General features: G+C 45.1%; 1 long non-coding RNA gene across 1 annotated transcript in view; it reads right to left on the reverse strand.

Moving 5' to 3' along the window:
• LOC141993606 (uncharacterized) overlaps nt 1-14,972 on the reverse strand; it is a 230,508-nt gene that overhangs the window by 18,715 nt on the left and 196,821 nt on the right. The window lies entirely within an intron of this gene.

Below are 14,972 nucleotides of genomic sequence, written 5' to 3' on the forward strand. Positions count from 1 at the left end.
GGCCACTCAGTAAAAGACTTAAGGGTGGCAATTTTGCAACATAAAAGCTTCAAAAACAGACTCCAACGAGAAACTGCTGCGCTTGAATTAATATGCAAACTAGATACCATTAACTTGGGTTTGAACAGAGACTGGGAGTGGCTGGGTCATTACACATACTGAATCTATTTCCCCATGTTAAGTATCCTCACACCTTCTTGTTAACTGTCTAAATGGGCCATCTTGATCATCACTACAAAACCTTTTTCTCCTGCTGATAATAGCTCATCTTAATTAATTAGCCTCTTACAGTTTGTATGGCAACTTCCACCTTCTCTGCAAGTATATATATATAACTTCTTACTATAAGTTCCATTCTATGCATCCGATGAAGTGGGCTGTAGCCCACGAAAGCTTATGCTCTAATAAATTTGTTAGTCTCTAAGGTGCCACAAGTACTCCTGTTCTTTTTGTGTCTTAGATGGCCCTCTCATTCATCTATACGTTCCTCCTATGAGAAAGAATCCCTATCCAGTGCAAAAGACCCATCTGAAAAACAGTGATGAAACAAAAAATGGTTACCTACCTTTCGTAACTGTTGTACTTCAAGACTCTGGGACAAATACTCTCGCCTGTTTTGAGTCCAGTACTGCCCCTATGAACTCTATCCTCTGAACGGGGGACAGAGTTGACTTCTGCATGTTCAGCAGAAGGCCAAGGTCGTCGAACGTTGCTCTTGTCAGGCTCACATGTGTGTCCACTTGTGCTTTGGAGCGGCCCTTCATTAGCCAGTTATCGAGGTATGGAAACACCTGCACCTGGCGCTTTCGCAGAAAATTGGCCACAACTTCCATGCACTTGGTGAACTCTGGAGGTGCTGCCAACAGGCCGAAGGGGAGGACTGTGCACGGATAGTGACTGTGGTTCACCACGAACCTGAGGTACCTTCTGTGGGACAGTGTTATTGGAATATGAAAATAAGTGTCCTTCAAGTCGAGGGTGGCATACCAGTCCCCTGGATCCAGGCCAGGGATAATGTAGGCCAAAGAAATGATGCAGAACTTCAGCTTCTCCATGAACTTGTTGAGGTCTCACACATGTAGGATGGGCCAGAGGCCACCTTTGGTGTGACGGTGCCCCCCATAAGACTTTATGGAAATATACTTATGAATGTATATATGACATAACTAGAATGTGTTTTATGCTACATATGCCACGTAATATATCTCTGTAAAGGTTATGATCTACTGAATCTATTAATCCTATTTGTATGCACGTATCATTTTTGTATTCGAAGTTATGAATATTGGCTGCATACTTGTTTGATTCTGAGTAGGTTTTAGTGAAGCAGTTGGTCAGCTTCCTGAGAAAAGACTATTCTCAGTAAGTGCCCAATCAAGAAGCCCTTAAGCCAACAATGAACTTGGAGATGCCAATCCACATCTGGGCTTTCCCAGGAATGTGGCGTGGCTGGTAAGGAACTCAGTCATGCATGGACATGTGACTTGCCCAGGTGACTCCAAAACTCCATTTTGTAGCTGGACTTTGCATAGGAGAGAGGAGGAGGTCTCCACTCACAAGAGAAAGTCTATTTAAAACCCTGAGAGACCCCTCTATTTTGTCTTCAGCTGGCTAAAGAGAGAGCCTCTCCACGCCCAAAGATACCTGAAAGAAACTGGAACAAAGGACAGTAAATACAGGGGGTGTGAGTCATTGCTGGACCCAGACTAGAAAGAGATTAGTCTGTAAAAGAAAGCTTACCTGAACTGGTGAGGATTTTATCTGTGTTCAGTTTGATTAGATTTAGACTTGCATTTTTTATTTTATTTTGCTTGGTAATTCACTTTGTTCTGTCCGTTACTTCTTGGAACCACTTAAATCCTACTTTCCGTATTTAATAAAATCACTTTTTACTTATTAATTAACCCAGAGTATGTATTAATACTTGGAGGGGGGCAAACAGCTGTGCATATCTATCAGTGTTATAGAGGGCGAACAATTTATGAGTTTACCCTGTATACGCTTTATACAGGGTAAAACTGATTTATTTAGGGTTTGGACCCCATTGGAAGTTGGGCATCTGAGTGTCAAGGACAGAAACACTTCTGTAAGATGCTTTCAGTTAAGCCTACAGCTGCTAGGGGCCATAGTTCAGATCTGGGTCTGGGTTTGCAGCAGGCTAGCGGGTCTGGCTCAAACCAGGCAGGGCACTGAAGTCCTAAGCTGACTGGGCAGGAAAGTAGGGGCAGAAGTAGTCTTGGCACATCAGTTGGCAGTTCCCAAGGGGGTTTCTGTGATCCAACCCATCATAGTTTGGCTTTTGGGATTAGGAAACAATGGGAATAGAAGCCCTGGCCCTTTAGTTCCTGAGGAACCTCTTCCATAGCCCCCACACTTAGAAGCGTGCATACCTCCTGCATTAGAAGCCGCTCATGAGAGGGGTCCCTGAAGAGGGACGGGGAAAGGGGGTGGAAAGGAGGGAGGGAGCTGAACTGGAGAGAATATCCCGGTTCTACCATGCAGAGCACCCAGTGGTCTGACGTAATTCGGGCCCATGCCAGGTAGAAATGGGATAGTCGGCACAAAAAAGAAGGGATAGTTGGATCTGATGTTTGAACTGGTGCGTTGCCCTCGGGCGCACCTTCAAAAGGCCTGCTTTTGACCAGAGGACTGTTTTGGCTGCCCAGAGCCCTGAGCTGACGAGGGAGGAGGCTGCCTCCTGTTGTTTCTGTTATGCCTCCTAGAGTAGTCCTGCCTGTTCTGCAGCTGGTAGAATCGAGGCAGGGGCTGGGATTGAAAATGCCTCCACTGTGTAGACGGAGTATGGAGACCCAGGCACTTGAGAGTGGCTCTTGAGTCCTTAAGGCTATGAAGCCGTGAATCTGTTTTCTCAAGGAAAAGGGTCGAACCCTCAAACAGGAGGTCCTGGATGGTCTGTTGGACTTGTCGGTGCCGAGCGACAAAAAAACAACAGCCCTCACACAGTTTGTTTTCTTCAACCAGTTAAAATGTATCTTTCTCAGGTATTTATGTATCAGTATTTAAGCACTGAAAACATCACACATCAATGTCTTGCCCAACTAGATATGGCATAGTGAGAAATTTCCCCCTGCCCCTGTTCCCCTCTCAATGGGGGGAGGTGGCAGAACTACCACTCGGTCTCCCTGGGAGCGAGCTTCCAGCGTGGGAAGGCAGCTTTAAAATCTAGCTGGGGCTCTGCTGGCAGAGGTGCCAGTTCAGTGCCTTTCTGGACGGACACTTCACACTTTGTGGCCTGTGCCATCTGGCTCCAGGCACCACGGCAGAGCAGAAGTTGTGCTGCTTCACCTAACCCTGTTCTGCAACCAGGCAGAATCTGATCCCTAGAGTATGAAAAAATGCCACCTTTGAGAAAATCCCATAGTCTCCACAATGTGGGTTGGATAGCAGGGTTCATGCAACAGTTACAAAATGTGTGATGATGAGATCCTAAAAGGACACCAATAGATAGAATTATTCCTGCTCACCCCTTCCCCAGTTCCTCACTCCCCACCTCCACATGCATTTAAATTACGTATCTGCAGTGTGGTCTTAACAGATCTGTAAGTAGGGTCTACCCAAATGTTTCCAATTTCCCCTCATTGAACTTGAATGAATAACATCTGAAAATGCGTCTTACAGCATTGCTACAGCACATGGAGATGATTTAAAACAGCAGTTTGATAATGTCATGATCCGTTAGAAATAGTCCACTTTACACTGAAGATATTAAAAGTTAGTTGCCTCAGTCACATAGTGTATGTTCTTCTTATGACCCATAAGAAAGCAATTCACTGGGTTGTGAAATATGATGTTTGGACCTCCCTGTAGCAGGATAAGTACAGCATGGATAGTGCAGCTTTTTTCTTTTGTGTCATATTATTCTGCTGTTCACAGCTACTAAATTCACAGCTAATAAAATGCAAGAGTTATCAAATTAAACCTTTTGTTACCCCAACCCAGGTAAGCATCTGACGGAAAATCAGTCCCACTTGGTATAACAAACATCTTTGCAAATAGCACATGATAAAGGAATTGGCTTTATTAATGAACAAATAAATCAAGCACATAATGTAGAAAATGGAGAGAACTGTATGATCTGTTCTGTGAGTTCATGCTAATGCTAAGTGTAATGAAAACATATAATCCTACAAACAAATTCACCACCAGCCCACCTCTCCTGTCACACATGTAACTTTTTGCACATAGCTGCAGGAACCTGTAGGCAATGAACCTGTAGCCAATTTAAGTTTCACTGGACTCATTTTCCTGGAAGCATATGCTACTGGTCTGATTTTTCCATGTCTCTCTCGAGAAGCTACTGCTGCAATTGCAGTTGTACTCAGAGATACTGCTAGATGATATGGTTTGCTAGGATCTGGGGTGATCAGCACAGATGCCTGCACTACTTCTTGCTTTAATTTGACAAATGCATTTACATGCTGGTCTGTCCAGACCCAAACTACTCCCTTTTTCAAGAGATTGTAGAGTGGACCTGCAATGTAAGCAAAGTTAGGGATGAAGTCTCGATGGTATCCTGCTAAACCTAGAAATGAGCATAAAGAAGTTATGTCAGTGGGCGTAGGCAATTCCCAAATTGCATACAACCTCCCTGAGACAATGTGATATTTAAAAAAGAAACTTCGGGACCATTAGTTTTACCTTTGTTGGGTTACACTTTTGTCCTGCTTCCATGATGATTTCTAAAAGCTCATCCAGGCACTCCAGATATTCCTCTCAAGTCTCTCTTGGAAAACAAATGTCTTCTACATACTGAATAAAACAGATGGTTTGGAAAACCTAGACAGAATTCACTTCATTTATCTATGAAAGATAGCTGGACTGTTATGGAATCCTTGAGGTAAGACTTAGACAGTGTACTGAACCCCTTCCAATGTGAAAGCCAGATGGTATTGACTTTCAACATGTGTCTTAACCACAGGATATAGGTTGTGCGTCAATGCTAATGAGAACAAAGAGAACCTAAAGAAATCAGGGTCCCTTAAGTTTCTAGGGGACACTACACCAGTAAGAAAAAAAGAGGACTGACACTTTCATGTACATGCACAGAATGTAGGCATAGGCAAAATCACATTATTAAAAGGGGGTGCCCGGAGCGGGAAACTTGAGCTTCCTATGGGAAAACTCCAGCAGTAATGACTAAGTGGGTATTCACCCACGAAAGCTTATGCTCCAATACGTCTGTTAGTCTATAAGGACTCTTTGCCATCCCTCTACTGATGATCGATCCATGAGAGAGCCATCAGACCCTAACACTATTTAGGAGGATATGAGTATGTCTGTAGTTATAACTGGTGCATGGATATATCCAGGAGTTGTATATGCTGTGACAGTCATAACTTTGTTAGTAACTTTAATAAAATTGATAAGATAATGGATTGTATTGTTACTTGCCTGTGGTTTCACACGTTCCTATGAGCGCTAGATCTAAAACAAGCAGAGATAACTCTGTTGAACTTGAGACTGTAGCTGCCAGAGCCGAACCCTCAATGGTGTAATGTAACATCACTAACATTTAAATAAAAGATACAAACCTATTGACTTAGGCTTGATCCTACCCAAGGCAGGTGTGAACTGCAGCATGTCGATTCATAAAACAGAAAGTGACCAGCAAGACAGAGAGTACAGTGGAGAGCTCTAATGAACATTAATGAGAGTGCTGTCGTGGGGCTGCCAACTCAGTCCTGCCTAGTAGAAGTGCAAGCACTGTTACATAATAGTGGGCACTGATGCGACTTACTGCTAGGTATGGCCCTGAGCAGATCAGCAGTGACCACAGGCTCTGGGAGTGTGGCTGAAGGAGTCAGAGGCATATGTTGTGTTCTTGTCCATCCTCCAAGTTGGGGGTAAGGGCGCACCAGGGACATGTGTGTCCTGGAGATAAACGTATGGCTGCGCAGATGGTGTTGATGAGACGGCTTCAGCTTCCTCAACCACGGGATGCTGTTCTGGGAAGAAGAACTGCTGGGAAGAGATGGGGTCCACCTGACCAAAAAGGCAAAGAGCATCTTCACACACCAACTCACCAACCTAGTGAGGAGGGCTTTAAACGAGGTTTGAAGGTGGCAGGTGACAAAAGCCCCCAGATAAGCATAAAAAAAGGCAACCTTAAGAGAGGACTAGATGCTGGAAGGGGATAGAAAATTATACTAAGGTCATAGAAGAAAGAAGAAGGAAATCACTGGTGCAGTCTACTCAACATTTTGCTCAGGAAGGACAGGCTTAAAAAAAGGGAGATGTTGCATTGTACATCAAGAATATACTGGTTATGAGGTCCAGAGGGAGGTGTGAGGCTGTCCAGTTGAAAGTTTTTGGGTAAAGATAAAAGGAGTGATGTTATGGTAGGGATCTATTATTGATCACCAAATCAAGAAGAGGAGGTGGATGAGGCACTTCTAGAACAAATAACAGATATCCAAAACATAAGACCTGATAGTAATGGGGGACTTTAACTACCTAGACATGTGTTGGAAAAGTAATTTGGCAAAACAAAATTTCCAGTAAGTTCTTGGAATGTACTGGAGACAATTTCAGAAAGTGGATGAAATAATCAGGGGGACAGCCATTTTTGAATTAATTCTGATCATCGGGGAGGAATTAGTTGTGGATCTGAAGGTAGACAGCAATTTGAGTAAAAGTGATCACAAAATGATAGATTTCATGAGTCTTAGCCCTGGTCTACACTCAGTCGTTAGGATGAATTTAGCTGCATTAGGTCGATTTTAAAATGAATGCGTCTACACAACCAACCCTGTTCCGTTGACCTAAAGGGCTCTTAAAATTGACTTCTGTACTCCTCCCCGGCGAGGGGAGTAGCACTAAAATCGACCTTGCTGGGTTGAATTTGGGGTAGTGCAGATGCAATTCAACGGTATTGGCATCTGGGAGCTATCCCAGAGTGCTCCAATGTGACTGCTCTGGACAGCACTTTGAACTCTGATGCACTAGCCAGGTACACAGGAAAAGCCCTGGGAAATTTTGAATTTCATTTCCTGTTTTGTCAGCGTGGTGAGCTCAGCAGCATAGGTGACCATGCAGTCCCCCCAGAATCGCAAACGAGCTCCAGCATGGACCAAAAGGGAGACACTGGATCTGATTACTGTATGGGGAGAAGAATCTGTGCAGGCTGGACTCCAATCAAAAAGAAGAAATGCTAATATATATGCCAAAATTGCACAGAGCATGGTGGAGAGAGGCTACAACAGGGACACACAGCAGTGCCACATGAAAGTCAAGGAGCTCAGGCAAGCCTACCAAAAGACAAAGGAGGCAAACAGTCACTCTGGGTCAGAGCCCCATACATGCCGCTTCTATGATCAGCTGCATGGCGTTCTAGGGGGGGACCCTACCACTACCCCACCACTGTCCGTGGACACCTGCAAGGGGGGAGTCTCACGCAACAGAGAGGAGGATTTTGTGGATAAGGAAGAGGAGGAGGCGGAAGAGGAGAATGTGCAGCAGGCAAGCGGTAAATCCGTTTTCCCTGGCAGCCAGGAGCTTTTCATCACCCTGGAGCCAATACCCTCCCAAGGCGGGATCCCCGACTCTGAAGCCAGAGACGGTAGCTCTGGTGAGTGCACATTTGTAACTACAGTACAGGGTTTAAAAGCAATAGTGTTTAATGTTTGATTTGCCCTGAAGAATTGGGATGCATTCGCGGCCAGTACAGCTACTGGTAAAGTCTGTTCACATTTCTGGGATGGAGCAGGAATCCTCCAGGGACATCTCCATGAAGCTCTCCTGAAGGTACTCTGAAAGCCTTTGCAGAAGGTTTCTGGGGAGGGCTGCCTTATTTCATCCTCCACAGTAGGACACTTTACCATGCCAAGCCAGTAGCAAGTATTCTGGAATCACTGCAGCACAAAGCATGGCAGCGAATGGTCCTGGGTTTTGGTTGCATTCAAGCAACATTTGGTCTTTATCTTTCTGTGTTAGCCTCAGGAGAGTGATATCATTCATGGTCACCTGGTTGAAATAGGGGATTTTTTGTAAGGGAATAGTAAAAGGACCCCCATGCTGGGTTGTTTGCGCTTGGCTAAAAGGGATCATTCCGGAGAATAGCCACATGGCGGGGGGATGGGTGAAGGGATCATCCCAGAGAATAGCCACATGGCGGGGGGATGGGTGAAGGGATCATCCCAGAGAATAGCCACGTGGCGGGGGGGAGGAGTGAAGGGATCATCCCAGAGAATAGCCACGTGGCGGGGGGGAGGAGTGAAGGGATCATCCCAGAGAATAGCCACGTGGTGGGGGGAGGGGTGAAGGGATCATCCCAGAGAATAGCCACGTGGTGGGGGGAGGGGTGAAGGGATCATCCCAGAGAATAGCCACGCGGTGGGGGGAGGAGGTGTGTGCTGCACATCCACCTGAAAACCGCAGCCCCTCCTTTTAAATATGAAACCCAACTGGAATTGCTTGCTATGGGAAAGGATGGCGCTGCAGTTTGAAATCATTCCCACATGTTATGAAGGCGTAAGAAGCCAACCCCGCATACCAAAAGGCTTACTATGGCTGCCTGGAGACCGAATTCTGCTGCCCAGCCATTTGTGATGTGTCTCTATACCGGCAGCTGCTCAATATAAAAGGCAAAATTTGACCTGTACCTAAAGCACATGTGCTATCTGCTGTGAATTGCTTGATTCACTGTGAAAGAGTCTTCCTTTTGTTCTCAGAAATGTATCATCTTACATTTTACTCTCCCTTTTTATCTCCCCCCAGGTGCAAATGTTTCTATGCTCCCCCATCATCTCTGTCCCTGAGGTTATCGCAGATTAGAAGGTGAAAAAAACACACTCGTGATGACGTTTTCCGAGCTCATGCAGTCCTCCCACACTGACATTCAGTGACAGACGCCAGGAAAGCATAAAGTGAGTGTAAAGAGCAGAGGCAGGGGGCGATGCTGAAGCTAATGGGGGAGCAAACGGACATGATGACGCGTCTGTTGGAGCTGCAGGAAGCCAACAAGAGCACTGACCCCCGCTTCATCCATTGTATAAGCGCCTGCCCTCCTCCCCAAGTTCCATATCCTCCTCACCCAGACGCCCAAGAATGCGGCGGGGGGGAGGCTCCACTCCACTCCAGAGGATGGCCCAACCAACAGAAAGCTGTCATTCAAACAGTTTTGATTTGTAGTGTGGCTACAATAAGCTATGTGGCCTTGTCCTTCCCTCCTCCCGCACCCCACCCCACCCCAGCTACCTTGTCAGTTATCTCATTTTTTAAAAAATTATTAAAGAAAGAATGCATGGTTTCAAAACAAGTTATTTTATTTCCTTTGCCAGCTGTGATCAAAGGGGGGAGGGTGGTTGGCTTACAGGGAATTAAAATCAACAAAGGGGGAGGGTTTGCAGCAAGGAGAAACACACACAACTGTCACACTGTAGCCTGGCCAGTCATGAAACTGGTTTTCAAAGCCTCTCTGATGTGCAGCACGCCTAGCGGTGCTCTTCTAATCGCCCTGGTGTCTGGCTGCTCAAAATTGGCTGCAATGCGATTTGCCTAAACCTCCCACCCCACCATAAATGTCTCCCCCTTACTCTCACAGATATTATGGAGCACACAGCAAGCAGCACTAACAATGGGAATGTTGGTTGCACTGAGGTCTAATCTAGTCAGCAAACAGCGCCAGCGAGCTGTTAAACGTCCAAAGGCACATTCTACCATCATTCTGCACTTGCTCAGCCTGTAGTTGAACAGCTCCTGACTACTGTCCAGGCTGCCTGTGCACAGCTTCATGAGCCATGGGAGCAAGGGGTAGGCTGGGTCTCCAAGGATAACTATTGGCATTTCGACATCCCCAATGGTAATTTTCTGTTTTGGGAAGTAAGTCCATTCTTGCAACTGCTTGAACAGCCCAGAGTTCCTAAAGATGCGAGCATCATGCACCTTTCCCAGCCATCCCACGTTGATGTCGGTGAAACGTCCCTTGTGATCCACCAGTGCTTGCAGCACCATTGAGAAGTACCCCTTGCAGTTTACGTACTGGTTGGCAAGGTGGTCCGGTGCCAAGATAGGGATATGTGTTCCGTCTGTCGCCCCACCACAGTTAGGGAACCCCATTGCAGCAAAACCATCCTGTATGACCTGCACATTTCCCAGAGTCACTACCCTTGATAGCAGAATGTCAGTGATTGCATTGGCTACTGGGATCACAGCAGTCCCCACAGTAGACTTGCCTACTCCAAATTGATTCCTGACTGACCAGTAGCAGTCATGCATTGCAAGCTATTACCACTCACTTCTCAACTGTCAGGACAGCTCTCATCTTGGTATTCCTGTGCTTCAGGGTGGGGGAAAGCAACTCACAAAGTTCAAGGAGAGTGGCCTTACGCATGCGAAAGTTTCGCAGCCACTGTGAATCATCCCATAACTGCAACACTATGCAGTCCCACCAGTCTGTGCTTGTTTGCCGGGCCCAGAATCAGCGTTCCACTGTATCAACCAGCCCCACTGCCGCCATGATGTCCCAATTGCCACAGCCTGTGCTTTCAGGAACGTTTGTGTCCATGTCCTCATCACAATCGTCCTTGTGCTGGCATCTCTTCGCCCGGTTCTGCACATACTCCTGGATAATGTGCGAGGTGTTTACAGTGCTCACAACAGCACGCTTGCCGTGGTATGGCGTCTGCACGAGTAACCCAGGAAAAAACGCATGAAACGATTGTCTGCCGTTGCTTTCACAGAGGGAAGGAGGGAGGGAAGAAGGGGCGACTGATGACATGTACCCAAAACCACCCTTGACAATGTTTTTGCCCCATCAGACATTGGGAGCTTAACCCAGAATTCCAATGGGCAGCGGAGACTGCGGGAACTATGGGATAGCTACCCACAGTGCACCGCTCCGTAAGTCAATGCTAGCCATGGTATTGAGGACACACTCTACCGACTTAATGCGCTTAGTCAGGACATACACAATCAACTGTATAAAATCGATTTCTAAAAATTGACTTCTATAAAATCGACCTAATTTTGTAGTGTAGACATACCCTAAAAAAGGAAAAGAAGGCGTGAGAGCAGTAGAATAAGGACAAATGGACTTCAAAAAAGTTGACTTTGACAAACTCAGAGAACTGGTAGATAAGTTCCCATGGAAAGAAAATCTAAGGAATAAAAGAGGTGTTGGCAGTTTTTCAAGGAGTCAGTATTAAAGGCACAACCAGAAACTATCCCGATGCAAGGGAAAGATAGGAACAATATGGCTTATCAGAAACTCTTTAAGGACCTGAAAATCAAAAAGAAATCCCACAAAACATGGAAACAAGGATGGAGCACAAAGTAAAAGCACACTCATGTGGGGACAAAATCAAAGAGGCTAAGGCACAAAATGAGTTACACCTAGCAAAGGACATAAAAGCCAATACGAAGAGGTTCTTTAAATACATTAAGAGCAAGAGAAAGATGAAGGGATGTCTAGGTCCTCTACTTTTCAGGAAAGGAGAGTTAATAACCGATGACATAAAGAACGCTAAGATGTTTTATGCCTGTTTTACTTCAATCTTCACTAAGAGGTTAATTGTGACCAGATACTCGACACAATTAATATTAACAGCAAAGGGGAAGGAACGCAAGCTGAAATAGGAAGAACAGGTTAAAGAATATTTAGATAAATTAGATGTATTCAAGTTTGCAATGCCTGATGAAATTCATCCGAGGGTACTTAAGGAACTAGCTGAAGCAATTTTTGAACCATAAGGAATTATCTTCAAGAACTCATGGAGGATGGGTGAGGAGCAGTCAGCCTAACTTCGATACCTGGAAAGATACTGGAACAAATTATTAAACAATCAATTTGTAAGCACCTAGAGGATAAGAGAGTTATAAGAAATAGCCAGCATGCATTTGTCAAAAACAAGTCATGCTGTGGCAACCTAATTTCCTTCTTTGAAAAGACTACTGGCCTAATGGATGGGGGGGGGGGGGAAGCAGTAGACATAATATATCTTGATTTTAGTAAGGCATTTGACATAGTCCCAACATGACATTCTCATCAGCAAGCCAGCAATGTGGTCTAGATGAAATTACTACAAAGTGAGTGCACAACTGGTTGAAAGACAACTCAAAGAGTAGTTCATCTAGTGTTAGCTGTCAACTGGGAGGACATATTTAGTGGGGTACTATTCAATATTTTCATTAATGGCTTGGATAATGGAGTGGAAAGCATGCTTATCAAATTTGCAAGTGACAGCAAGCTGGAATGGGTTGCAAACACTTTGGATCAGAATCCAAAATGACCTTGACAAATTAGAGATTTCATCTGAAATCAACGAGATGAAATTCAATAAAAGCAAGTGTGGAGTATTACACTTAGGAAGAAAAAATCAAATGCACAGCTACAACATGGGGAATAACTGACTAGATGGTAGTGCTGCTGAGAAGAATCTGGGGGTTATAGTGGATCACAAACTGAATATGAGTCAACAATGTGATGCTGTTGTGAAAAAGGCTGATACATCATTCTGGGGTGTTGTGATGGGGTCTACAGGCCCCTCACTGTACCAGGGCTGGGAGTAAAGAAATATTGGGCTAGGGAGGCCCCAGCCCTCCACAGGTTCAGGGCATGTTTCCAGCAGAGGAACAGTTCAAAAGGACACAGGTAGTCCAGGAAAAGGGGTGGGGGGATAAGAGCTGCATGTGCAGCAGGAGGCAAGGTTGATGCTGAGAGCTGTGTGAGGAGTGGCAACAGCTTTGTGAAGGCTGTTCTAGCAGCAGGGACTTGGATTCCCTCCCTCACTCCCATTGCCTCTTCTACTCTTTGAGAGCTGGAAGCCCTAAAAGAGATTGATTGAACAGGACACTAAGAGACGAGGGGGAGTCTGCTGAACCAGCAACCATGCCTCAAACTGAGGAACTCCAGACTGGTAGGAAGTGACCCAGGGGGAAATGTAATTTGAGATAGCTCAATAACTGGGCCTGATGCTTTGATAGACCCATAGGGCTCTGGGTTGGGACCTAGTGGAGTGGGTAGCCTGGGTTGCCCCACTTTGCCACTCTCCTGCCCTCCCGTAGTGATAGAACCTCTGGGGGAGCAACTGAAGCACATGGGGGAAATTGAGTCTGCAACTGGGAGCCCCTGGAATGACTAGGCCAATAGAAACCATAAGGCCAGCTGTTCATTGGACCTTCCCGCAACTGGTGTTTTAACAGGAATGTTGTATGTAAGACATGGGAAGTAACTGTCCTGCTCTATTCAGCACTGGTGAAGTGTCAGCTGGTGTACTGTGTCCGATTCTAGGTGCCACACTTTAGGAAAGTTGTAGATGCATTTGGAGAGAGTCCAGATGAGAGGAAGAAAATTATAAAAGATTCAGAAAACCTGACCTGTAAGGAAAGTTTACAAAAAATTATCATGTCTAATCTTGAGAAAAGAAGACTGAGGAGGGACCTGATAAGTCTTCAAATATGTTAAGGGGTGGATAGACACCATTATTTTGTGTGTGTAGTTGGGATTATGTTTTCCAATGTGCGTTACGCTGCATTTTTCAATACTGAATTTCATCTTCCATTTTGTTGCCCTTTGGCTAGTCTACGCTACACTAGTAGTAAAGGCTCCCAGGAATAGTATCACCAGTTGATCACTGGAATGCAAGCCACTCTGGCCATGCCTTGGCCTATCCTGGAATATCCCTGTGACAGTCTGTACCTATATGTTCACCCTTTTTACAAAACTATAATGGATTTTGTACAAAGTATGCCTTGTGAGTTATCGTCTGAAAACTCATAAATGTGCGGATCATTGCTGTCCTGGTAAAATATGTTTGGCAACACTGTATGTAAAGTTATAAAATTCTACCATATGACATTGCTGAGACATGCTCCAAAATTAAAAAACTAGTTCATCAGAGACAAAAGGCAAACTGATGCCTCAGCCAGGTGTCAACAAAATCAAATGGATTATCACCTGGTTAAGCAACCATTCTTTGGCAGGAAAAAGGGTATAAGAGAGAAATTTACATGTTGGGAAAGAAACAGCTGGAAGTTCCCGTCCCACAGACTTGCTTTCTCCTGAACCCCAGCTGGAGATGATTCTCAAAGAGGAGGAAAAGATATAAAAATGAGGAACAAACTCTCCAGATTATCTCTCCCTTCATCTCTACTCACGGCATTGACAACACTTGAAAGACAAAGGAAGCATCACTGGACTGGGGAGGGATCTTGGCTGAAAGATTCAGCCAGTAAGACTGCTAGAACATGTGGTGAGAGAGACCCTTTTACTTTAAATTCACTTAGCTTGTTAAGTTAGGTATTACTTTACGTTTTACCTTTTATTTCTTGTAACCAATTCTGACTTTTATGCCTCATTACTTGTAATCACTTAAAATTCAGCTTTCTGTAGTTAATAAACTTCTCTTATTGTTTTCTCTAAACTAGTATTTATTGGATTGAAGTGTTTGGGAAACTTCACTTGAGATAACAGGATTTGTGCATATCATTTTCTATTAATGAAATGATGGACTTTATATGAGCTTGTCTTGTCCAGGAGGGGCAGGGCAGCACAAGGTGCACATTTCTGGGGGAAAGTCTGTGACTGGGAGTTTACTGGTGTCACTCTGCAATATAACTCTGGAGTGGGAGTGATTTACATGCTGAAGGCCAGGAGTGGTTGCTCTCACAGAGAAGCAGTGTAAGAGGCACCCCAGGCTGGAGAATTGAGGGGACACAGCTGTTCAACAGTCCAGATTGTACCCTTGGTAATGTCACAATCCCTAGGTCAGTTATGGGGAAATGAGCGGTGTAGCACCAGCTGTGCCAGCTTTAGGTCACCCAAGGATTCTGCAATGTCATGGACATTACCAGCAGCCCCATAAGGGTAGCTTTCTGTCTCCTTTGTGCTGCATGAGCAATGCAAAGCAGCTGGCGGAAGGGCCAAGGAATTGGTCCCTTGGATCTAAAACTCACTATATCTTCACTAGGACAACACATGCTTGTCTCTCAAGTGCACTGGAGAGGTGGTGCAC

Source organism: Natator depressus, chromosome 9, assembly GCF_965152275.1.
Source record: "Natator depressus isolate rNatDep1 chromosome 9, rNatDep2.hap1, whole genome shotgun sequence".
Classification (NCBI taxonomy): Eukaryota; Metazoa; Chordata; order Testudines; family Cheloniidae; genus Natator; species Natator depressus.